The 27,019-nt window shown below is 40.0% G+C and overlaps 2 long non-coding RNA genes across 3 annotated transcripts; both read right to left on the reverse strand.

The window, feature by feature from the left end:
• Positions 1-636: 636 nt before the first annotated feature.
• Positions 637-1,529, reverse strand: LOC311299087. Its single transcript, XR_014629056.1, has 3 exons — positions 1,370-1,529; positions 941-1,005; positions 637-730 (listed from the first exon to the last, which is right to left on the reverse strand). It is a non-coding gene; the product is annotated as an uncharacterized lncRNA (long non-coding RNA).
• Positions 1,530-13,101: 11,572 nt separating this feature from the next.
• Positions 13,102-13,748, reverse strand: LOC311299012. 2 transcript variants are annotated; one of them, XR_014629029.1, is made up of 4 exons: positions 13,706-13,748; positions 13,524-13,577; positions 13,300-13,389; positions 13,102-13,183 (listed from the first exon to the last, which is right to left on the reverse strand). It is a non-coding gene; the product is annotated as an uncharacterized lncRNA (long non-coding RNA). The 2 variants fall into 2 exon arrangements; XR_014629030.1 differs by having other exon boundaries at positions 13,524-13,611; positions 13,706-13,734.
• Between the last annotated feature and the right edge of the window lie 13,271 nt (positions 13,749-27,019).

Raw genomic sequence — 27,019 nt, forward strand, 5'->3', positions numbered from 1 at the left:
GAGATACAAATGTTAAATAAAATATAAACACGTTAAACAAAATAAACACGTTCTTGCTCAGACGTGGACAGGCTCTGAGTTTCTGTCAGGTTGGTGTTGGACTTCTGGCTTCGGGTCAAGTCTCGAGCTCGGAGCTCGATCTCAGCAAGTATGTTATTTCCTATCCAAAACAAAGAGTATATGAACAAGTCAACTCATGAATGTTTTTTTTAGAGCTAGAACAGAATTGAATTCTGTTTGGTTTACTGATTCTGTTATTTTCCTGTTTACTACAGCTTTAAAACAATCTGTATAGTATCAAGCGCTATATAAATGAAGGTGATTTGACTATAACAAGAACATTCCCAGCTAACAAAAAGTCGTCTATTAGACGTTGAATAGACGTAAATCTTCAACGTCTAATTACGGTCCACTGAAGGTTGAAAATGAAAATTGAAAAGACGTCAAATTTGTCGTAAAATAGACGTAAATCTTCAACGTTTACTCGATGCCTATTGACAATTGTCAATTCTCAAGTCCCAACACATTTAATCAATTAACATTTGCATGGATTTGCATACCTTCCCAAAAGAAATACAACTGGTAAGCTAAATTATATATATATATATAAACATGAAAAATGCAGTTACCTTTTACCACAGAGTAAGAAATGGTATCCTGGAAGGCTTTTTTCTCACTGCTACCCCGGCCCTTCATGCTGAAAGAAGCCATTAGGCTGTTGGTGAAAAGCCTGAGAATACATGCACAAAATCATAGGGTGAGGTCCACGCCTACATTCTACAAATATTCCTTTATGCTTGCATTATTCCTAATGAATCATCTCTTTCCGCATTTTTGATTTTCTATGTGCTAAGAGGAGGGCAAACAGAGCAGGCAATGAGTAAAAATGTAACTGCATAATTACATTCTATATTCTGAGCATGTGACAGTTGTTTAATACCTGTCCATCACTTTATGGACGCAGTCTTTATCGTTCCTCCCTCCCACCTTTGAGAGCTGGGACACCTGTACATAACACATGAAAAGCCACTCAATACATTATGAATAAACCCATGGTGTCGGTAATATACTGATTGTTGCCAGATTGAGCTTAAATGGGAACTGGTCATGTTGACTCATCCATACATGTTGAGTCCATGCAAAATATTATGGGACAGTAGTACACCTCTAATACAAAGGCATGAAAATACGCCTTCAAAAAATCCGAGCACTGTGTGTCCCTCAATTACACATTCTATAAAGCTGTGCATGTTAACAGATGCACTAGAAATTAATATTTTTGTACAATATAGATGATTTAGACTTTTTGGAGACTTGGGGGGTCTAGTCTAATTGACATAGTTTAGTCCAATTTCTGTATAAATCTGACCCTTTGTTCCCAGAGGTTGCGGTCCTTGAGATGCGCCTCTTGTTGAGCAAACTCTTCTAAGGTTTCTAGCCTAGCAACATGGACGGCAGAATTCAGGGGCTCATAGTGCCTCCCGACTCTTTTTATCTCATCTACAATTTCAACTAGCTTTCCAAGCACTGACTTCTGGTATTCTGTGGAAGAAAATACATTCATTTATTTTTGTCAAGTGTTACGGTCCCACAAAATATGAGTGTAGGATTCAGGGACACATAACATAAGAGATCGACAACGAAGTACATAATCCAAAAATATATATTTATTATAACTCAAACAACTCACAAATTAACCAAAAAATGAGAGACGGGGAGCTCAGCAACAAAGGGAAAGGAAATACAACCCACAGCTGAAACTCCCCGCTCCTAACTCAAGTTCAAAACGGTAAACAATGGCGAAACGGCGTTGAACAGCTTCCTCTCCCAAGGCCACCTCCTTCCGTTTTATCTCCGGTCCTTCCCCAGCACCACCAATCAAAACTAAGGAAAACGGAAACAAGACAACATTAACATAATTAACATAAACCTTAATAAGAGGACTCCAGGCCAGGCGTTCGCGATACACTCGTAACACCCCCACCCCCAGATGGTGAATGGTGGGAAAAAAACAACAACCCACCAATCACCATATAACAATAGTCTGCCAACACATTATTCTTCCCGGCTACATGTTTTATCTCCAAATTAAATGACTGGACAAACAAAGCCCACCTCATTAAACGCTGATTTGAGTTGTGCATTTGATTAATAAACACGAGAGGGTTGTGATCCGTGTAAACCGTAACCGGACATGAAGAAGAGCCGATATGAACCTCAAAATTATTAAGGGCCAGAATTAAGGCAAGCGCTTCTTTTTCAATTGTTGAATATGACTTTTGATGTTGTAATGAATATTTTTGATTTTCATTGATTGCAGTATGAATCTCCATTTGCAGTAAGACTTTGAAATAATATTATAGCTGACTTGTGTTTCTGAACTAATGTGAACACTGTGAGACAAAGGGGGAGACAGCTGAAAAGGGAACCTCTGACCCCTTGGGATCAGAGGTGGTCCCATTTGGGACTTGTGAGTTTGTAGGAATAAACTCAGAAGAATTAGATCACTAGAAAACCTGTCCTTCTATAGATAAGAGCCGGCCTGTAAGAGACCTTGGAAAAGATATAAAGGCTCTGTTTCTTCCTCCCTCGTTGTCGCACTTGTTCCACAGACTGTACTTGTGACTTCTGTGTGGCAACTGGGCCTTCTTGCAAGAATAAAATACTTTTTAATGATCATTTGATTTCAGAGTGTCTCTTACGCAGTGATGATTGTTTAATGAGAATTTTTGCCACAACAATGTTTTTGATTTTTTTTTGAAAAGTAGCACACCGGATGTTCAATGCCATCAATCCCCTCCTGCAACAAAACAGCACCTGCTCCCGCATCACTGGCATCCACAGCCAGTTTAAATACACGATCGTACGCTGGAGCAGCGAGAACAGGTGCCTGCATCAGGAGAGTTTTAAGGGACTCAAAAGCATACTGACATTCCGGTGACCATTTAACATTTATTTTTGGACTCAGCAAGTCAGTAAGTGGGGCAGCTACAGCAGAAAAGTTTTTACAAAAACTGCGGTAATACCCCGCCATTCCTAAAAACCGTTGTAGTTCACGACGAGTAGAAGGAACTGGAAATAATGTAATGGCCTCAGTTTTGGCATTTACCGGTTTTACCTTGCCACCACCCACAGTTTTCCCTAGATAGGTTACGGTTGCTTTCGCAAATTCACATTTAGCCAAATTAACCGTTAAGTTTGCCTCAGCCAACCTGTGAAACACTTGTTGTAGCTGATTGATGTGCTCATCCCATGTCGCAGAGTGAATTACTATATCATCCAAGTATGCCTCGCAACCCGGCACCCCCCCCAAAACGCAGTTAACCAATCGTTGAAAGGTAGCGGGCGCATTGCGTACCCCAAAAGGCATTACAGAATACTGTAAAAATGCATCAGGAGTAACAAACGCACTAACTTCCCTGGCACGCGGAGTTAATGGCACCTGCCAATAGCCTTTAAGGAGGTCTAATTTTGTCACGAAAGTTGAAGACCCCACGCGGTCAACACAATCCTCCATACGAGGAAGAGGATGACAATCAGGCTTCGTGATATTGTTAACCTTCCTAAAGTCTGTACAAAAACGGTCAGATCCATCAGACTTAATAGCGAGAATGCAGGGTGAACTCCATGAGCTGGCACTACGTTCTGCAATGCCATGCAACAGCATATAGTCAACCTGATTTTGTAAACGCAGACGTTTCTCAGGATTGACACGATACGGGTGCTGTTTAATCGGCATGTTGTCACCCACATCGATGTCATGCTGTAATATGTGTGTTTGGGACGGCACATCTGAAAAGAGTAAAACATAACGATTAATTAGACTTAAAACATCTGTACGCTGTGAACAGGGTAGATGCAAAAAACAGGAATCAAGGTTAGCAAGCATTTCAGAGTTGTTTAACCGGCCCTGAACTGTAGCCAGAAAAGGGCTCTCGATACCACAATCAACTTCAGAACCGGACAGCAACTCCCAGGCCTCAGGGACAGTTTCAGCTCCAGATGTTACCTCAGAGAAATCAGGTACCTGAAAAGCACTACAGACAGGAGAACACACAGTTTGAGGCTGTTCAGCATTGAACAAAGCCAGAACCGACTTTACCTCCCCCAAATTGGATTTGTCCAACTGCTCGCGATCATAATAAGGTTTGATCATATTGACATGGCACAGTCTGCTTCGACGGGCACGGTCAGGAGTAGCTACAATATAGTCCCTGTCACTAACCTTCTTCTCTATGACATAAGGGCCACTATAGCGTGCTTGAAGACTAGAACCAAGGATAGGTAAAAATACCAACATTTTATCCCCAGCCTTAAATTGTCTAATCTTGGCTTTTTTTGTCAAACCGACCTTTCATTTTGGACTGAGTAGCATTTTGGATGCCTTTTTAAGCAAGTTTTACATAATTTAAATCTGACTCAAATGAACTAGCGGCGCATTGTTATTTCTTGCGTAGTGATGGCTATCTATGTTAAAGTACATCAGATACATGCAGATGATGTGCAATTAGACTGTATTTAAAATATACAGTATATGACTCACGCATTGAGTAATTGCGCTCAATTTGTGCTGGTTTGATTTAATCTTCCCATTAAAGTGAAACATAACTTGGCAAGTGATTTGCTGTCACTCATCACTGTTATTTTTTCACCCACATTTGCCTACCCAAAACACAATAGAAAATTGAATGGTTTTATTGGTTATAATGGAAACTATAATGGTGCCTACTGGTATGTGATGGATACTATTGGTGGGATGTTTTCTGGCAGATGGGGACCAATGAAACACCATTAAATCCTATTTATCGGATTATATAGGAATAATCCCAAAAACATACAAAAAGTAATTTTGTAAAGGTTTAAATGGAAAAAGCCAATGGTAGGGATGCAACAAAATTTCAGCTGCCGAAATTTTTCAGCCAAAATGGCATTATTGGTTTTCAGCCAAAAGAAAAAAGGCCGAAAATATCTGTTAATTTCAAACTTGGATGAGACATTAGATTATTAAAATGTTAATATTTGCTACATTTCCTACTTTGAATATGAAGTTGCCTGGATCTTATGTGTCCCAAGATCATCTTGTAGCCAGCATTGGGGTATCTGTGGTGTATTTCCGCCACTATTCTATCCAACTCCTCATTCGTAATGGAGGTGTACAAGTCACGTTTCCTAAAAACAAAGCATGTTTTAATTATAGTAAGGCATTACACACACAAGTTTTACATAATACAATTATATTATAATATTTTAACAAATTCCGACTTCACTGCCCTTTAAAGCACTCACATACATTCGAGAGCCGTCTCACCAACCCCCCCCCCCCCCCCCCCCCCCTCCTCCTCCTCCTCTTCACGTAACCAACTTAACTGTAGTAAATATCGAGCCTAATGTTTATTTCTACCGTATATGGTTTCTACATGCTGTAACCTTATATGTAAGGGATAAGGCGGTTGTTATAGCGAAAGCGAAGGAATCTTGAATCAGCCTGAAGGGGTTATATTCACAATTGTATTCATAATTTGACACAAAATATTGATTTAAAAGGGAGTTTATTGATTTAAAAACGATTGTATCCCTTACATAAGGTCAGTCATGCGATTGACCGCTGTAGTTAAACGCAATATTCTTTCTGGAAACATTGATAAAGTTACAACATTTTCTTTTACATACCTTAAGCCATCACGTGCAAGTTTTCGTCTGACTGTCCTTAGCGACACACCGATACATCTTGCCGTCTCTTCTGCTGGTACATCCAACAACTGGTGTTGTTCAAGAATGCTTGGAACAGCAATAGCGTGACGGCTGCTACAGTCCGAGGGACTCAGACGTTGAATGACACTCTGTGCCTCATCAAACGTGACCCAAATCCTTCCATTAATTGTACAGCCACAATTATCCGCTGCGTTTGCAACGTCTTCCCTCAACTGTGAAACTCTCCTATATACAAAATAGGGTTGGGCGGTATTACGGTAATATCGGATACCGCGGGATCTTAAAATAGCACCGGTATCAGTTTCAATACCGTCATTACCGGCACTTATATAGCCTATAATATATATAATTTATTTATTGCCTAAAAAATGCTTATGTGTGGTTGCAGTTTGGCAATATTTCTGGTTCCAACCGAATGAGAAGGGAGAGGCGGTAAATACTGACGAGGCAATTTGTAAATTGTGCAATAAAAACGTGACCGCGAGAGATGTAAACACCTCTAATGTCGCATCTCGGAAAAAACCGCCCACTCACTGCTGCCAGGATACAAAAGCGCATTAAGTTTCGTATTTGTTAAAATATTATAATGTTATTTTTTTCCATCTTTGTTGATTATGAAAAGTGAACAGCACAAATAAGATGGGATGCATTCGGGAGTCAGACGATTTGACCACTTCAATAAATTTAGTTTTGTAAAAGGCCTCTTTAAAACGAATTTCGTTTTGTATAAATTGTATCTAAATTTTTATAAAATTTTCATCAACCAATATTGCCTGGATTTAATATAATCATGACATGATGGGCATGCCGCTGTCACTTGCATTGAAATCTCATAAAAAAGGCTATGCCTCACAGACATGACAAATAAATAAAGCTTGAAATTTCTTTAAACGAAACAATTAAAAACGAAAGAAATAGGCAACTCACTGATTAGATAAGTAATCCATGATGTGCATTTCTCTCGTTCATACAGAGATGCGATCGTCAATTTCATTAAACGAAACAATTCAAAACGAAAAGAAATATAGTCTGATTAATCAATGGTGTGCATTTCTCTCTATAGCGTTCACTACAGAGATGGCGATCGTCAATTTCTTTAAACGAAACAATTCAAAACGAAAGAAATAGGCTACTCGCTGATTAGGCTAAGTAATCCATGATGTGCATTTCTCTCTAGGCGCGTTCATGCGGAGATGCGATCGTCAATTTCAGTAAACGAAACCATTCAAAACGAAAAGAAATATAGTCTGATTAATCAATGGTGTGCATTTCTCTCGAGGCGCGTTCATACGGAGATGGCGATCGTCAATTTCTTTAAATGTAACAATTCAAAACGAAAGAAATAGGCTACTCACTGATTAGGCTAAGTAATCCACGATGTGCATTTCTCTCTAGGCGCGTTCATGCGGAGATGCGATCGTCAATTTCAGTAAACGAAACCATTCAAAACGAAAATAAATAGACTAGCCTACTCTCTGTAATCCATGATGTGCATTTCTCTCTATAGCGTTCACTACGGAGATTGCCGATCGTCAATTTCTTTAAACGAAACAATTCAAAACGAAAAGAAAAAGGCCACTCTCTGATTGTGTAATGATGTGCATTTCTCTCAATAGGCGCGTTCACTACAGAGATGGCGATCGTCAACTTCCATCTTTGCATAAAAGTTTTATTAATAAAAATCAATGGACACGCGTCACCGGATTACAAAGGCACTTCTTGCTTGTTGCACGCACACAGATATTATGTTGAATAATGGTGGGCTCCGGCTCATAATAACAGTTAATGCGTGCACGGGTTGGGCTTGATTTTTTTGTTGTTGTTTTTTTGCCCGATCTGGCATTCAGTTTCTGAACGGTGTAGGCACAAGCCAACAGTTTGGTGACGCCATCTGAGCCCATTATGTCATAATTTTTAATTAGTCACGGTAATACCGTATACCCCGGTAAAATAGGGAGGCGGTTTGACGGTTTCAAAATTCGAATACCGCCCAAGCCTAATACAAAATGATGATCGAGAGGAGAATTTCTTTCGCAGAAATCAGCTAAAGCTAGCAAATCATCCACAATCCCTTGCCAAACACGATCAGATCCACCAGACATTTTTGCAAAACAATTATACCGTTCAAGAATGGCGCCACAGAAGTAAATTAAAGCGGGATAAAGCCTTGATCTCGAACTGTCCAATGACAGTTTGGCGCTTCAAATTGAGGCGAAAGTTGATTGGTTGATCCCACGTGTGTACTGTCCAATGGCATTTTTTGACTCGATTGACAAATGGATAAAGAAAAGCATTTGGCAAAACGACAAAGAAAAGCATCTGGCAAATAGAGAGAGAAAAGGTCTGCCAATTGCTTTAAAAAAAATAAATTTAACATGTGCATTTAAATGATTTATTAATGTACTTTTTATTGTTTTATTAATCCACGTTTAAAAACATGAATTAAAAAAACAATTTTAAATGTGTCTATTTATTCATACATTTAAAATGTTTTTATTTATTTATTGTTTTATGGTTTTATTAAAATACATTTTAAAGCATGAATAAAATAAACAACTTTAAAAATGTCTATTAATTTGTCCATTTAAAAGTGATTTAATTATATACATTTTTATGTTTGAATTATTAAATTGATATATTGATTCTTCATTTTATTTTTAAGTGGCACTCCTGGTCCTCCATAGCGCACAGCATCCTGTCAATACAATTCAGTTCTCTTTCGCGACTTATCGCGCTTTTGATATTTCTTTTCAATATAAAGCACATCCTGCTCTTTTCTTTCTCATTCATTCATGTTTTATTATTAATAACTTTAAACAGAATCGTCAACTGAAATCTGCGCGGATTATCAACAATACGACACATTTATAGGACATAAGGGTCTCTGCGGCTAAAGTGAAAGTACCAGCGGCCAGCGGGTGAAATGTTTCGAAATGTCTCTTTGAACAGTAAAGCACCCGTTTCAATAAAAGGATATATTAAAGTTTATATAGCCTACTTTTACATTTTCGGTGCTGTTCTAAAATGATTTTCGCCATCACCTTAAACAAGCAGCGGCTGCTTGAATCCCAGTGCAGGAGCTGTTAGGTTACCACAGAAACGTAAGCGGTTAGTTGATTGCTGTGGTGACTCGTGACACTCGCGAACAGCACTGAACACGCACGTCTTAATTTTTTGATCGTTCGTTGGTAAAGGGCGAGAGACCTTGCAAGCCACATGATTTTTGCCTAGAGCCAGGTTCCCAACCACTGGTGTACACACGAACACCAACTGCCGTGAGACTGGGCTGGTCTGACAGGGTGGGGGGCGTGGCATCACGATGGTGGCTCACCATCGTGATGTCGGTCAGCCATCACGATGGACGATGATATCGTCCATCGGCACAACCCTAACGGGTGCTGTTTAATCGGCATGTTGTCACCCACATCGATGTCATGCTGTAATATGTGTGTTTGGGACGGCACATCTGAAAAGAGTAAAACATAACGATTAATTAGATTTACAACATCTGTACGCTGTGAACAGGGTAGATGCAAAAAAACAGGAATCAAGGTTAGCAAGCATTTCAGAGTTGTTTAACCGGCCCTGACCTGTAGCCAGAAAAGGGCTCTCAATACCACAATCAACTTCAGAACCGGACAGCAACTCCCAGGCCTCAGGGACAGTTTCAGCTCCAGATGTTACCTCAGAGAAATCAGGTACCTGAAAAGCACTACAGACAGGAGAACACACAGTTTGAGGCTGTTCAGCATTGAACAAAGCCAGAACCGACTTTACCTCCCCCAAATTGGATTTGTCCAACTGCTCGCGATCATAATAAGGTTTGATCATATTGACATGGCACAGTCTGCTTCGACGGGCACGGTCAGGAGTAGCTACAATATAGTCCCTGTCACTAACCTTCTTCTCTATGACATAAGGGCCACTATAGCGTGCTTGAAGACTAGAACCAAGGATAGGTAAAAATACCAACATTTTATCCCCAGCCTTAAATTGTCTAATCTTGGCTTTTTTTGTCAAACTGACCTTTCATTTTGGACTGAGTAGCAATCAGATTTTTGCTAGCCAACTCACAAGCCCTGTGTAACTTGTAACGAAAAGAGCTGACATAATCAAGCAAATTTTCTTGTTTGAACTCACTCAACCAATTCTCCTGCAGTAACTTTAAAGGGCCACGCACGTTATGAGCAAACACTAAATCTGCTGGACTAAAACCCGTAGACTCTTGCACAACTTCTCGAACGGCAAACATCAAGAGATGTACCCCATCATCCCACTCCTTTTCAAATTCAAGACAATAAGCACGGAGCATTGATTTAAGGGTTTGATGAAACCTCTCCAGTGCACCTTGACTCTCCGGATGGAAAGCACTTGAGAAGCGGTTGGGTGATGTTCAGCTGATCGGCCACCTGTGCAAAAACACGAGACATAAAGTTTGTCCCCTGGTCAGTTTGAATTACCCTAGGGAGTCCAAACAATGAAAAGAACTTAATTAGTGCCTTTACAACAGCGGGCGCAGTGATTTTACGCATAGGTATAGCTTCAGGAAAACGCGTTGAGGCACACATAATGGTCAGTAAAAATTGGTTACGGGATTTAGTACGGGGCAATGGACCCACACAATCGACGACAACATGATCAAATGGCGCATCTACAGCTGGGATAGGATATAAAGGATATGGCGGTATGGGCGGATTTGACTTCCCAGAGATTTGACAAGTATGACATGTTTTACAGTGTAGCTTCACATCCCGTTTTAACCCTGGCCAAAAAAACTGTCTCAAGATACGGTCATACGTTTTATTAACCCCTAGATGACCAGCTAAGGGATTATCATGTGCCAAGCTAAGTATTTCACCACGAAACCGACTTGGTACAACAATCTGTGTGACAATGCTCCAATCATCCTGTGCAGAAGCGTACGATGGTGCAACAGGACATCATTTCTAATAAAATAACCCGTAGCCATATCTGCCAGCTTTTCCTCAGAAACAACCAATTCAAACAAAGAATTTAGTGACTGATCACATTTTTGTTCAGAAATCAGATGCTTTCGAGACATATGCTCACCCCAACTCCCCCCAATGGCTTCTGCAGCTCTAGTAAACTGTGCACACTTCCTTCATCTGACGCTGTGGAATCGACATCAATAAGTGTAGAACGTGCGATAGTGGTAGAGCTACTGTCAAATGACAACTCAGACTCTCTATCTAGATCTAACATAATGCCATCCTCTACATTTAAGACATCACACTCCTTAGTTTTAGCCATAGCACGTGTCACAGCACACACCGGAAACACGGTAGGGTATTTCTTCTGTAACTCATCCGGGCCTTCAGCAACCAGAGGAACAGCAGTGACCTCAGGGTTTACCAGAATTTTTCCGCCAGCCAAATCATTTCCTAAAAGGAAATCTACTCCCTTAATGGGAAAGGTGTCGCACGCAGCCACCGCGACTAGACCGGACACCAAATCCGACTCGAGCTTAACCGAGTGCATGGGCAAATGAACAAACTTCATTCCAAAGCCCTGCACTAACTCACTACAGTTTAATGAAGTTTAATTTGAAAGAGGCAACACACTTTGAAGAATAATAGACCTAGAAGCCGCTGTATCACGTAAAATAGTTACTAGAACTTTTACACCGCTATTAGTCAATGAAACGACACCCTTCATAATAAAAGGAGAATAAATGTCCAAATCTGCACATTCGGACTGAAAAGGCCGTGACCCTGAAGGGGTTTCGATCAACATGACAGGTTTGGGTTTCCTTTTATTCAGCAAAAAACAATTGTTGATCAAATGCCCACGCTTTTCACAATAAGCGCACACAGGCGTCTCACCTTAGCTGCAGTATCTTTAAAATTGACCTGCTCGCTAGAGTACACTTGCGTGACAGGACCACGCTGTGATGGAGAGAAAAAAGATTTCTCAAAACTTTCTCTGTGCGTCAGAACATATTCATCTGCTAATATAGCAGCAGCAGACACCTTAGTCACTTTTTGTTCATTCAAGTATGTTGCAATTTTGTCCGGTAGACAATTTTTTAATTCCTCCATAAGAACCAAATCGCGAAGCTGATCAAAATTGTTCACGTCTTGTGCAGAACACCAACGATCAAAAAGTGCAATTTTCTCACGACCAAACTCAACATAACTCTGGCCCTCAATTTTCTTACAGCTACGGAATTTCTGCCTATAAGCCTCAGGAACCAGCTCATAAGACCTTAAAACTGCAACTTTCACCTGATCATAATTTAAACTTACTTCAGGTGAAAGAGAAGCATACGCCTCCTGGGCTTTACCCGTAAACACACACTGCAGCAGGAGAGGCCAAATTTCTTTTGGCCACTTTAAGGTCGTCGCTACTCTCTCAAATAACACAAAGTATTTATCAACATCTCTCTCAGAAAAGGGCGGAATTAAACGAATGCATTTATTAACATCATAATCCATCTCCGCCATGCCAACTTCACCGCCCACCGGTCTAGCTCCTCTGAGACGGACCGACTCACGTCTTCCTGTCTCCTCTATTTCCAATTTACGCAGCTCAAAATCATGCTTAAGCTCTTTTTCCCTGAGCTCTAAACGCCGCATTTCTACATGTAGCTCTAATTTACGCAGCTCAGGATCTGGATGCGCAACCGCACGGGAAAAGACAGAGCTCACGGGAGGGAGCAGTTCTTTTTCAGCTAATTCAGTGTGCACTTGAGATTTGATATTTTGTTTCTTTTCTTGTTTTGAGATAGGTATTTTAAAATGAGTAGCAATAGAGAGCAAATTATTCTTAGTACATTGTTCAAATTTTGAGTAAATCAAAATCCATAATGAGACCGAAAAACACGCAGTCGAAACAAGAGAAGAAAAAAAAAAAAAAACGCGTCAAGCCTCAAGCCGCTCAAGCCGCCTCTCTCGGACTGTGATGGCCTTCGAACTCCACGCTGAGGTGTGAGAGAACACCTAGATCCTGAAGAAAAATAACAAAAAAAACAGCGTTGAAGCTCATTGAAATAGTTGTTAATTCTCCTACCTCACTTATTGACATTATTGCAGGAGCAGCTGTCTTTAAAAACTATGAAGAATGCAACTGATCATGGACTCACTGGATGAGGATGCTCGACCTTTTCTGCTCCCGGACTGTGATGGCCTTCGAACTCCACGCTGAGGTGTGAGAGAACGCCTAGATCCTGAAAAAAAAATAACAGCGTTGAAGCTCATTGAAATCATTTTTCAAGACCGCTGCTCCTGCAATAATGTCAATAATTGAGGTTGGAGAATTGACAACTATGGAGAATGCAACTGATCATGGACATGAAAAAATGTACTAGCCAATGGCGATTCTATTGCCAAGGTGTATGTAGAGGGTTGTAAAAAAATGTTTACTGACTTACTGGCTGACTCTGGACTGAATGCTTCTGATGATTCAGAGCTTGTGGGTGAACGGTGAAGCGTTGGACGAGAACATCCAGAAACTGAAAAAGGAACAGGAAGGTTGAAAGACTTTGTTTTGAGCCCAGACTTAAAAATACTTTATATTCCATTTGCATTGTGAGCAAGTAAAGTAGAATAAATAAAAACATGAAATTACTGTCTGAAGATGCAGGACTCTCTGGTTGTCTAATGGCGGTGTTAGCCAGTTCTGGGGGTGCAGGTAACTGGAGCAGCATTGCATTTTGTCCTGTGGTTGTTAAAAGAAATTCCAAAACCAGAAGCATCAGCAACTTAAATGACAGAAAAACTCATATTGCCAACCATTCCCTGAAGTTTGATGACTGAATTATACCACTGGACCAGCCCAGCCATTTTACTCACCCCTATGTGAGAGCTTAATCTTTGGCGGAGGAACCGGAAGCAACACTGTATCCTCTTGACAAGAACATGCACAAGATAACGATGAATACTAATGAACACAAATTTGAAAATCTCAATACAAATAATCCAGAATTGAAGACAAAAGATTATAATCCTCCTCTGCCTGTTAAACGTCCTCACACCTGAAACTGATCGAGTGAATCTCCTCAACTTCTCCAATCTAGTGAAGATCACAATGAAACCATTGATGTTGTAACATCTGCTCTAAGCTGGGGCGTTTAGTTGGATCCCGGGCTAGACACTGTCTAATCAGATCCATGCAGTCTGTACACATTTTAATAAGGAGAGAGCTGGTTAGTCATGACCATGTGACCTGGCATTTTCGCTATACGTTGCTACCCAGAATATATAAAAATTCTGACACACTTCAACCTTTAAACTTTCTGTACAAATCGTTTGCTTTATGTGTGTGTTTATCAATGCTACCATAATTTTTCACTCACATTTGGATAAGTTGCGGTTCTGAAATATAACTTTGGCTTGTGTGATTTCCGTTCTATTAAGAAAAGGGAGACATGCGTTCGACAACTCGTACATCAACACTCCTAGAGACCAGACATTTGCTGGGACGGCGTGGAATCGAGGTTCTGTAAAGACTTCAGGTGGGCAGTAATCCGGAACTCCTGTAAGAAAGACATTTGCACAATGTTGAGCTTTTTTTTTTTAAAGCATCATCAAATAATTAGTAAGTCACTACCTTCAGGTTTCCACACTCCCAAAATGCTCACCCCTGTATATGTTGCTCTCGTAGCCTTCACTACTAAACAGCTGACCGCAGCCAAAGTCTATCAGCTTGAGGTCTGTCGTGTCTTTCTTCAACAGGAAATTCTGCGCATGAATGTCATTATGGAAAACACCACGATGGATGCAGTGTTGCACTGCCCGCACAGCCTGTATCATGACGACCCGTGAGAACCAGTCACTCCAAGGTTGACGAATGATTGAGTCCAGCAAGCTCTCGCAGGGTTCGGGATACTCCATAACCAGAGTGAATCCTCTAGGATCTTCAAACCACTCGTACAGTTGTATGACGAAGGGGCTTATGGATTCTCGCCTCATCAGCAGCAGCAGCGCCACTTCTGTAACGAGAGGTTCGGGATGCCCAGGCTAGAGAGAAGATGCAGACAGAAGGTTTGCTGGGTAAAAATCTGAAGAAAACATCATTTTGAAATGTACTATTCTTGGATCTTTTTAGATGCGTTCAAAAGAGCCTTTTCAGCTCAAAGTTATTTGTTGATCACATTTATACCTAATGCTTCCTACAGGTGTATTAACTACAGTAATCTGCACTTAAACAACTCCATACACATTCAGGTTTTGGCCAACTTACAATATTAAGATAGCGATCGTTGTTAATCTTGCGCATCCGCTTGATGGCAACCTGCACACAAAAAAACCCAGTTTCAATGACAGTAAGAGTATTCAAGCACCTGACCTTGTAGTAAGTATTAAACCATCTGTAAATTGTTTTAAATGTGTTTTTTTACGCATGCAAGAGCAAAATGTTTGTACAATTCAGTAAGATTTACCTTTTTGCCATCAAATTTGCGTGTTCCCAGGAACACTTTGCCAAATCCTCCGGATCCAATCATCTTTTCCACGTCATAGAGAGACTCAAAGGACTCTGAAAAACAAACAGAAAAATATGAGACAATTATTAGCTTGCTAGATCCATTGTTTTATTTAAAAAATATCAGTGCTGGTCGAAATCGGACATGTTAAAAACTTGACTCAGTTATGCATGAAATAGCAAAATCTCTCTCTGTAGACTTTACACTGCCCAGCCTTATTTCAGTCTCACCTGTTGAGCTCTTGTTCACTGGAGAAGCCTCCACGGCACCCTGAGCAGTTCGGCCAGTTGATGTCTCTGTTGGCTCGACAGGAACTTGACCCGGCAGCGGAGGACACAGAATCCTTTCGAGGCTGTCGGACCCCTGTGGGTTTGGGCTCTCCGATCCATCGCCACTCCACCTCCACTCAGCACAGTACGAGCCTCGGCTGCTCAGACTCAACGGCTCTCTACATCTCCTCTCGACATGGGCCTCAGGGCTAGACCAAGGTGAGGATGACGCGATGCCCGGAGAAGAATCTCTGGAAGCAGTTCTCCAGGATCTGGAGCGGCCTGAGGATGGAACATTTCAGACATCAGAAACTGTTTTTTTTTTATTTATTTTTTTATAATATTAATTATCAATGTCACATCAAATTGTTACTTTGGTTTCACTTTATTTTGGTCCCTTTAATACATTCTATAAGTAACATTGCACCTACATGTCCACTAACTCTCATTAGTAAGTATTAGTAGACTCTACTAGAGTATTAGTAGACAGTAGACTTTCCCCCATTATAATAAATAATATTATAATGGGGGAAATAATTTTAATATTCTGTAAAAACAAGCCTTATTTTGAGTGGAAAACAAGGTAATACTGTATAAAATAATGTTGGAGAAATAATGATTTACCATTAATTGGCTTGACGCCGGAGTGATCTGGAGCAGGTGATGATGGTTCAGGAATAAAAGGCTCCACAACATTCACAGCACTACTGGAACAGCAGCAGAAAACAGCCTTCAAAGCCTTACAGATCCTGAGGAAACAACCAGGTATCTTCCTACGTTCTGGAGCTATTTCTGAAATGAAGAAGAAACAAATGAAAACAACTATTAGACCCATCTGTAGTTGAAAAGTTACTTATAGTCGACAGAATGTTCAAAAGGGACCATCAAAATAAAGTGTTACCGTTACTTTAGTTGACAAATCAGCCATTGAAAATAGAAATAGAAACTAAGCCAATACTTCTTTATTAAAAGCCTATTCTGACCTCTGCGAGAGTGTTTAGACGAAGTGGACGGACGTCCATCATCTGGGTTCTGCTTCGCCCTCGTCCCGTGAGCCTGACCTGTGGACACAGAAACAGAAAACTCAGAAGACAGACAGAGATGTTAAATATCCAGGGCGATCCTGGCTCTGGGTCTGGGTCGGGTCTGGCAGCGGCAGAGGTGGACAGTAACAAAGTACATTTATTTGAGCAGGGACGGACTGACAATCTGTGCGTTCTGGAAAAGTCCAGAACGGCCGTCCAACCGAGGGCCGTCGGCACAACAAAAAAGTCTAATAAAGCAATATGAACAGCCAACAGCAGGGACACTAATACGATCACTTATATGCTACGTGTAAAAAAAAGATTCGGCCTACTAGCCACTGACTTAATAGTTTTATAAGGCTTACCTAGCTATTGCACTTTTAAATTTGCTTACATTATTATTTGTGTAATTTGGGGTTTCTGTGGTCAGTGACATTTCATTATTTGTATTTTATTTTCAGTGCAGATGTAATGGCATTGTACACATTTTTTGTTTTTATTTGAAGGCTGAGGCTTCATTAATAAACACAAGCCCAATTATCATGATTGGTTTTGAGATGTTACTTGCTTGTCTGATAGGCTACAGTATGTGGCATAGTATCAGGACATCCTGGCTAGTGTCTGTAGCGCACGGCAAGGGGCGAATGGCCGGATGATGGGCCTATTTGGGAGAAAGTCCAGGGCTGTTTTTTAGCCCCAGTCTGTCCCTGTATTTGAGTACTGTACTTAAGTACACTTTTTGAGCATCTGTACTTTACCTGAGTATTATTTTTTCTGGAAACATTTTACTTTAACTTCACTAACGTACATTTGAAAGACAAGCATCGTACTTTTTACTCCACCACATTTCTGTCAAGGTCCTTGAGTAGAAAGTAGTTGGATTCTGACATCAATCTGATTTTCATTTTCAACGTTGGGTTTGGTCTTCTTAATGCACATTTTGTCATTGTTTTGGAGCACTAGCTTATAACAGTGGCTGACATAGTCATACTAAAAGCCCAAAAACTTTAAATAGGGCACTATTTGAGGGAACAGGGTGTCCGAAACTATTGTGGACGTTATTGAGAGCACTTATTCAATCTCACATTCAATCACACTACAGGAACTGTGTTTTAGAAATACATTTCATATTGATATGAGGGTAGGCAGGCATAGATTCAGAGGCATAAGGTACTGTAAGTATCACAAACAACAATAATAAAACAATGCATTGACATTAATTCACTTTTGATACTTAAGTACTTTTAAAAACAAGTACTTCTGTACTTTTACTTAAGAAAAAATCAGTCTTTTCAACTTTTACTTGTAACTGAGTAGCCTAATATTTGACCAGTAGTATCTGTAACTTACTTTCATTCAAGTAAGGAAATTGTGTAACTTACTTTGTCCATCTCTGGGCAGCGGATCCTGATCACGGTCATCACCGGGTCTCCAAACCTCCTGACCAGCCGTCTGAGAGAAATAAGCAGCTCTCCTGCAGTGATCTTAGGATGGAATATTTCACATATCACATCGTTAGTATTATAATCAATAATCAATGTCTTTGGTCAATTACAATTTTTTACTTAAATGTAACTCAAATTCAAAACTTTATTTCGCATGCAAGGAATCAAATAAATGTGATCTGGGTTCTTCAAATTAATGTAACTTTAGTCAGTCATTGTACAACATCATTACCATAAACCATAAATGAAAAATTAAAGCACTCACCTCCTCTTTCGCCCATCATATGATTGTGAGCCGACACCCTCCTCCAAACTGCAATAAAATCAATACAAAACACAACACAACACAATACAATACAATAGAAATCTCCTCAGAAATACTCCCCTGAAAAAATCAAACAAACAAATAAAAGTAACAAGTTATTCTCAGAAATTATATGACGCTTTAAAAATGTAAAGGATATATTCTCCGATGTCTTTGTAGAATAAAAGTATAAAGAGCTTCAAAGTCTCAAATTTCGAAAAAGCCTCAGCAAAAGTCTGTTAATTCGCCTCGTCTCTCAACCAACAGACAGCGGTCGAGCGTGAAGTGTGCATACATGCAGATTTCAGAATTCAAAAAACGCGTCGCTATAGCAACTAAAATTCGAATCACTGCATGCACGCCCAGATTCAAGTGTAAATATAGGCAGAATTCATAACACGCGTTATCGGTTCGAGTGTAAATATATATGCAGTCAGAATTCATAACCTTCATAGCAACTAAAATTCGATTTCACGCATGCACATCATCGACTCTGATTTATTAAATAGTTACACATTTAATGTTGACGTTTTCTTTAATATGATATTCATTCTTTCAGACCAGTTTTATTATTAAAACCCGTGGAAAATGCGCGCAAAAAGGCACTAGGGAGAATAAATCGGACATCATATAAATTAATTAAATTGGCCCTTTTCCGCATATATAACCATCAAGGCCAATCAGCTTTCAGTATCACTAGTGCGTCATCCAACCGGTTAGTAGTAGTGGTGAAGAAATCTAAATTATTGTTGAATTTTCTATTAAAATTGTTCACAATTGCTACCCAGTTAACTATAAACTTGCTAAATTTGCCCCCATTAAATATCAAACTAAAACGACAGATTGCATTGTGGGTTTAACCTGATGCAGCAAAAGATTTGTTGATTACAGTGAAACTTTTTTTTTCTTTGCTTACAAAAAATAGTTATTTTTATTAAATAATAATAGTAATAATTATTAAAGCATTGCAGTATTTCTTGACCAAAGTGCTTCTGCAATATTTAGTGTATCTATAGTGTATTCCTGGAAATGGACCCTTCAACCTTTCCATTATTATCTCACCAGTTGAACTATAATGAACATATATATACAGTGGTGGTCAAAATTGATGGCACCCCTGATAAATATGATAAAAAATGGCTGTAAAAAATTAATCTGCATTGTTTATCCTTTTGATCTTTCATTCAAAAAATTCACAAAAATCTCACCTTTCATTGAAGTAAAAGAATTGAAAGTGGGGGGTAAATCACATTATAAAATAAATGTTTTTCTCCAAAACGTGCTGGCCATAATTGTTGGCACCCTGTTATTAAATACTTTTTGCAACCTCCTTTTGCCAAGATAACTGCTCTGAGTTTTCTTCTATAATGCCTGATGAGTTTGGAGAACACCTGACAAGAGATCAGAGATCATTCCTCCATACAGAATCTCTCCAGATCCTTCAGATTCACAAGTTCATGTTGGTGCTTCTTCTCTTCAGTTCACTCCACTCATCAGGTCAGGGAACTGGGACGGTCATGGCAGAAGCTTCATTTTGTGCTCAGTTACCCACTTTTGTGTTGATTTTGATGTTTGTTTTGGACCGTTGTCCTGATGGAAGATCCAACCACGGCCCATTATAAGATTTCTAGCAGAGGCCGTCAGGTTTTGATTTTTTATCTGTTTGTATTTGCTAGAATCCATAATACCATGTATCTGAACAAGATGTCCAGGACCTCCAGCAAATAAATAGGCCAAAAATGTATTAAATTTAGGGTTTGCTGCCAAAAAGCCCTTTTTTTTTGTTTCATCTGACCATAGAATCCGGTCCCTTTTGAAGATCCAGTCGTGTCTGACAACTGAATATGCTGGAGTTTATTTTTGGAGGAGCGAGGAGGATTTTTCTTGAAACCCACCCAAACAACATGTGGGGATGTAGGGGTTGTTTGATTTTTTTTTTTGGCTTTCTGACCCCCAAGACTCAACTAATCTCTGCAATTCTCCATCTGTGATCCTTGAAGAGTCTTTGGCCACTCAAACTCTCCTCCTCACCGTCCATTAAGACAATATAGACACACGTCCTCTTCCTGGCAGATTCGTAACATCTTTAGTTGATTATAACTTCTTAATTATTGCCCTGATGGTCAAAATGGGGATTTTCAATTCTTTAGATATTTTCTTACAGCCACTTTCTATTTTGTGAAGCTCAACAATCTTTTGATGCGCATCAGAACTATATTCTTTGGTTTTACTCATTGTGATGGATGATTCAGGGAATTTGGCCTTTGTGTTTCCTCATATTTAAACTCCTGTGAAACAAGAAGTCATAGCTGGACAATTTCATGTTCCTAGTCCCCCTGGTGTGCTAAAAAAGGTAAATATTAATGGGAATATACTTCAGAGATATTTTTCTCATAAAAAATTCTAGGGGTGCCAACAATTATGGCCAGCGTGTTTTGGAGAAAAACATTTATTTCATAATGTGATTTACCCCCCAATTTCAATTCTTTTACTTCAATGAAAGGTGAGATTTTTGCAAATTTTTTGAAGGAAAGATCAAAAGGATAAACAATGCAGATTTATTTTTTATCATATTTATCAGGGGTGCCATCAATTTTGACCACCACTATATATATATATATATATATAAAATGAACATATATGAAAACTATAATAACATACAATGTTATAAGACTGCAAATAATATTTTTACAAAACAGTTATTTCCTCCCACAAATTTCTCTCATCTTAACTATACATTATAACTTTTTGTCACCCAACTGAATTTGATCAGAAGGGATGTGTAAGCACTATTATTTGAAAAACTTCTCTGTTTTGAATTATTAAAAGCATTGTTTGACTATACAAGGGTAAATTCTACTATGATAATTCTACTATGGTATTTACCAAATGTTCTTATGCATTAATGCAGCAGTGGTACTTCACTTTCTCTAGACTCAACTCACTGGGCCCATTTGGAGCAATCTGTGTCTATGTGCTAATATAATATACCTTGTACATCTAGCTTCTAGAGAGAATATGGTTGTTCATATCCATATATTTACTGAATAGACAAGTATATATTATACTGTACACATACACATGGGCTTACATTCAAAAATGACTAGCAAGACTACAAATGACTTCATATTTCCTGATTGATAGTTTCTCCAGTGTTGCTGTGGGTTTCACCAGTGTCCTCCGCACATGCAGGTATAGTTAATCAGGAACTAGAGGCTATATTGTGTGTGTCATCTCTGTGACAGACTGGTCACCTGTTCAGGGTGATCTACCTTTGGCCTGTGGTAGCTGGGATTAGCTCCAGCTCCTGGATATTTCAGGCATAAAAATGTGGTGTTTTTTTTAAGGTCAAAAGATGTAAATGGACATAGTGAAAACACAAACCTTTATTTGTCCACTATAACAGACTTTGGTTCAAAAACAAACAAACAAACAAACAAAAACTGTCTTCATGTACCGGTAATGTACTTAACATTGAGTGAGAGTAATTTGAACATGATCTTCAGGCTGCCCGGTGTGTGGCCATGTCTTCTTACTGGAAACAGTAAAAGCAACAATCAATAAATGAGAAATGTACAGAGGTGAATTAAGTTGCCATGTAGGTTTACTTATTCTTACCAGGATGGACAAGGCACCCAATGCACCAACACCTCTTTACGTCCCTGTGATTTAGGTAAAAATAAAGAGCCAATTACAAAACAAATCATCATTATATTTCAATCTTTACATATCATTACATCACTTACTACATTTTTAAAGCATTTAACGTAACTCATCAAAAACTTTTAACAAAGCACCATGGAAAGCCACCATCCTCATGTGCCATTACTGTGGTACAGCAACACCACCAGCACAGAGACAGAGACAGGGGTAGCTGCAGGTCGAGGGATGTACGTAACGAAAGGTGGCGTGCTGAAAGGTGAATGCTACTACAACAGAAACTAAGCCCTAACCTTAACAGACAGCTTTCACGACCACTAAAGACCTTTCTCCACAAGCAAAGCTCCAACATACCCACACTACAGCAGGTTTTGTCATCAAAGCATGAAATCTGAAATTTGAATTCCAATTCATTATTTAGGATTCTTATCATCTTACCAAAACTGACCCATAAATGCGACTCAGACTGAAGAGCAACTTCAACAACTGCTGTTAACATTCAGAAGCAATGGAAATATACACCTGAACTTTACATGTTATAGTTAGATTATATGTTATATTCATACTACACTGTAGAAGCCAACACTGTAGAACTGTACAGAATATTTGATATTTGTGTATTGGTTCTGTGATCTTCTAACCGTATGCTCTTTTGCACTGCATGTACTCCTACTGTAATCAGTAAGCAAATATGAATTCCATTCAAGATGTTTATTTTTTGCAATAAAGTCCCCTATACATTAGCATACACTGAATGTGGAGTTCTTAACATTACAACAGAGCTAAATATTTTGGGATACTGTAAGAATTGAGTAATTAGAAAATGCCGGACAGTCTGGTTGAAGACAGGACCTTGCTGGAAATTACCATTTTAACTCACTTCAGAATACATCTCTTTCCCTCTTCCCCCCACCCTCTCTCTCTTATGCTAACATCACCTGAGATTTACACACAAACTATATGGTTTAAATGTTAACAATTATCATCCAGTTTTATAAATGTTTGGTATCATTTGAAATGTCTCAGTGCGACTGGTACAAAGGTCTCATTTCCAAATAGGTAAATCAAAAGGTAATAAGGTTTTTAAGAGTTTAGGGATAGCTTGCACACAAAGGACTCTAGACTGGACTTTGGTCTCTAGACAAATGGTCTCATACCCCCAAAAGGTGTCAACTCTGAATGTAAATTCCCATTGTTAGCAGATGTTTCCTTGTGAAAGAACTTTCTGTCTATATAAGGAAATACAACGAGAAGATCGGGGCCTTTCTGTATTTCAGATTAGCCCGTGAGGCTGAGAGTAAGAAATCTCACTCTCCTCCAAGTACGCTTACACCTTTGAATAAAAGCCTGTACGGATGGCACGGAAGTCTCAGACTCCTGGGATGTAAAAGTGGAGGTTGGTAACCGAGGCAGCTTTCAAATGGGGATAACCCAGTGGCGGACGAGGGTAGTGAATTATGGGCGTATTCGGCCCAGGATAACTGGTCCCCCCAAGATGCTGGGCTCTGTGAAGTCAAGCTGCGCAACATGCGTCCGAGAATCTGACTGGTCCGTTCGGCTTGCCCATTGGTCTGAGGATGGATTCCTGACGACAGACTGGGGGATGCCCCAATCAGTCGGCAGAATTCCCTCCAGAACTGAGAAGCGAATTGGGGCCCTCTGTCTGACACAATGTCCGAAGGAAGACCATGAATTTTAAATACGTGATCTACCATTATCTGGGCGGTCTCTCGGGCGGACGGTAGTTTAGGAAGCGGAATAAAATGAGCTGCTTTAGAAAAACGGTCGACCACAGTAAGAATAACCGTGTTCCCGGCGGATGACAGAAGACCGGTAACGAAATCTAAAGCAATGTGCAACCACGGGCGTGACGGAATAGGAAGTGGTCTGAGAAGACCCGCAGGCGGGGTATTGCTTGACTTGGGCGCAGACAGGACAAGATGCTACGAACAGACGTATGTCACGTTCTCTAGTGGGCCACCAAAATCTCTGGCGAATAGCGGCCAAGGTACCCCTAACTCCGGGATGAGCGACTAACTTAGAGGCGTGACCCCACTGGAGAACGGATGAGCGAGCGGTCTCGGGAACAAACAACGTTCCTTTCGGGGCACGAGGAGGTCTGACAACGAGTGAAAGAGCTCTTTTTACGGTCTGTTCAACTCCCCAGACGGCAGCTCCGACCACGCAGTGCTGGGGTACAATAACCTCCTTGGTCGAAGCCTCCTCTGTGGAACCGAACTGCCACAAGAGATCATCAGGCTTAAGGTTCTTGGAACCTGGCCTAAATGAGATCGAAAAGTCAAAACGACCAAAAAATAATGCCCAGCGGGCCTGTCGAGCGTTAAGTCTCTTAGAGGTGTGGATGTATTCAAGGTTCCGGTGATCAGTCCAAACAATAAATGGGACACTGGCTCCCTCAGGATCCGGGGTGACTAAAATGGGCGCGGAGATGAACAACCTCTGAGTCGATCGAATGCATCTTGCGCCATCTCTGACCAAACGAATTGAAACTTGGTCGAGGTGAGGGCAAACAGAGGAGTGGCAACCTGGCTAAAATTACAAATGAATCATCTGTAAAAGTTAGCGAAACCTAAAAAACCGCTGGAGAGCAACTCGGAACTCCGGAACGGGCCAATCGAGGACCGCCCGCACCTTCTCGGGATCCATGCTGATACCCTCAGCAGAGACCACCGAACCAAGGAACGTAACCGATCGAGAATGAAATACACATTTAACGAAAAGGCGGTTCTCGAGTAACCGTTGTAAGACCCGGCGAACGTGTTGGACATGTACTTCGAGTGAGGGTGAGAAAATGAGGATGTCGTCCAGATAAATGAATACAAAGACATTTAACATGTCACACAGGACATCATTGACCAACGTCTGGAATACTACGGGGGCGTTGACCAGCCCGAAAGGAAGAACGCGATATTCAAAATGACCGATAGGGGTGTTAAACGCAGTCTTTCATTCGTCCCCCTGCTTAATACGAACGAGATGGTATGCGTTACGCAAGTCCAACTTTGTGAAGACCTTTGCGCCCTGTCAGATTTCGAAAGCCGACGACATAAGGGGCCTGGGGTAGCGATTCTTGACCGTTATGTCGTTCAACCCTCGATAATCGATTCCTCCTTCGCTGGATCCATAGTGTTCGGATTATTCTGTCAGAGTGCAACAAAAAGATCCAAAAGCAAAGGTAACTCAATTCAAAGTCTTTAATGTTCAACAAAAATGCGGCTTGTAGTAAATAGCTCAGAACTGGAACTCAAAAGAAGCTCTCCAGGAAGACAGCTACACAGTGGATACTTTGTCAGGAGAGATAGCGTTGAACAGAAAAATTCTCTCTCTCAGTAGGAACTTGTCCTTGTGGAAAGCAGCTCGAGCAGAGTAAACTTAGATGAGACTCACCACAGCAGGTGACTGGAAACAGGGCACACTAAGGCGAATGCTGCTACACAAGACAAGGTAAGAGTTTGCTGACAAGATGAGAGAACGTAACTCACACAATAATCCAACACAGAACAGAGAGAACAAACACCAGAAGTAGACCAAGTAATCAGACAAGACAAGAAACAGGTGTCACCACAAAGCAGCGCGAGCGCTGATTGTGATGATCAACAGGTGATGACAGAGTGCAAACATGAAAGTGTGTGTGTGCGCTGATGTGTGAGTGAGATGAGTGTGTCAATGAGTGTGTGTGGTAGTGTGAGAGTGAGAGAGAACAGAGAAGCAACCCAGATCCTGACAGAGAACTTTCCACATGGATGACTCAATGTGTAATAGACTAGCAATGCAAAGAGCTAACTGTATAGTATAACATTTTATACCTGTGTCTTTCTCTTTGCTGCCATGTTGACAGCTGACTTGCTGTGAAGTAAAACAAAACATTTTTTTAGCCTTAATTCAAGTTCACATTGTTCCTTGCTCATTGTACTGGCTTTAGCCAAAGTCATTTGACTCAGCGGCCATCTTTGAAATGCCTCTTGGGCATCCAAGTGCAGCTCCTATCTCTCTGAATGGGGAAACGTCAAATTCTCCAAAACTGTTAAATTATTACATTTAAGATTAAATTTCAGATTTGAAATCACCAATAAAATCTGACAACAACAGTCTCATATACTGTATATATATATTTTTTTTTTTCCTATGTTCCTAAAGTATAAAGAAAAACAAAAAACTTTTCAGACTGGAGCAGCCAATGGGCATGAGCAGTCATACACGCGAATCTCAGAATACTGTCTATTTCTAGAGCAACCGGAGCTTCTAACGGCAGTTGGGATGACGTGTTAACTTTTCTAATCAACACTTTGCTCTTTTATTTAGAAGGTTGGATTCATTTGCCATGTTGGCCATTATTAATGAGTAATAGGAGTGTAACGTTTTATATATCAAGAGTCTTTGCTTCAGCCCATCTTCTTCTACTCACCATTCTGGTTTTAATACGACCAATCTCTCTTCTCTCTTCCATTTCATTCATCTTAAGTGCACTGATCATTCTTTTCTTTACCTGTTTCTTCATCTCCTCTGCCTGTTTAGTCTTTTCTTTCACCTTTATGTCTCCTTCCTCAACAGGTCTCTCTGGTTCTCCCCCTCCACTTTCTGTCAACTTCAATTTGCTGTTTATCCTCCGATCTTTCCTTCATCCTCACTTCTACATTTTTCTCTGATATAATGTCCTCTTCATCTTCTACAGCCTCTTTTAAGTCCTGACTCTAGGACTTTTAAATCCTGACTCAAAGCAATTTGAGTACCTAGAAAAGCGCTATATAAATGTAATGAATTATTATTATTATTATTATTATTATTATCCTCTTGTTCTTTTTCTGGACTTTTGAATCTCTGTTCCTCAACAGGTCTCTCTGGTTCTTCCTCCCCACTTTCTATCTGTTGTTCTTCGATCTGCTCTTCATCCTCCAGTCTTTCCATTTCTACATTGTTTTCCAGTATAATGTCCTCTTCATCTTCTACAGTCTCTTTCAAGTCCTGCCTTTCTGCTTCATTACCTTCTGTGACCTCTTGTTCTTCTTCTGGACTCAAATCTTTAAAAAAAAAGTACCATTAAAGGCAGGGTAGGTAGGATTTATTAAAAATTAAAGATCCAAATTTGTTAAAACTTTCTGTATATATCAATACATAATTAAAATGTAAGAACTCTGAAAAAA

Source organism: Rutilus rutilus (assembly GCF_951802725.1).
Source record: "Rutilus rutilus genome assembly, chromosome: 10".
NCBI classification, from domain to species: domain Eukaryota; kingdom Metazoa; phylum Chordata; class Actinopteri; order Cypriniformes; family Leuciscidae; genus Rutilus; species Rutilus rutilus.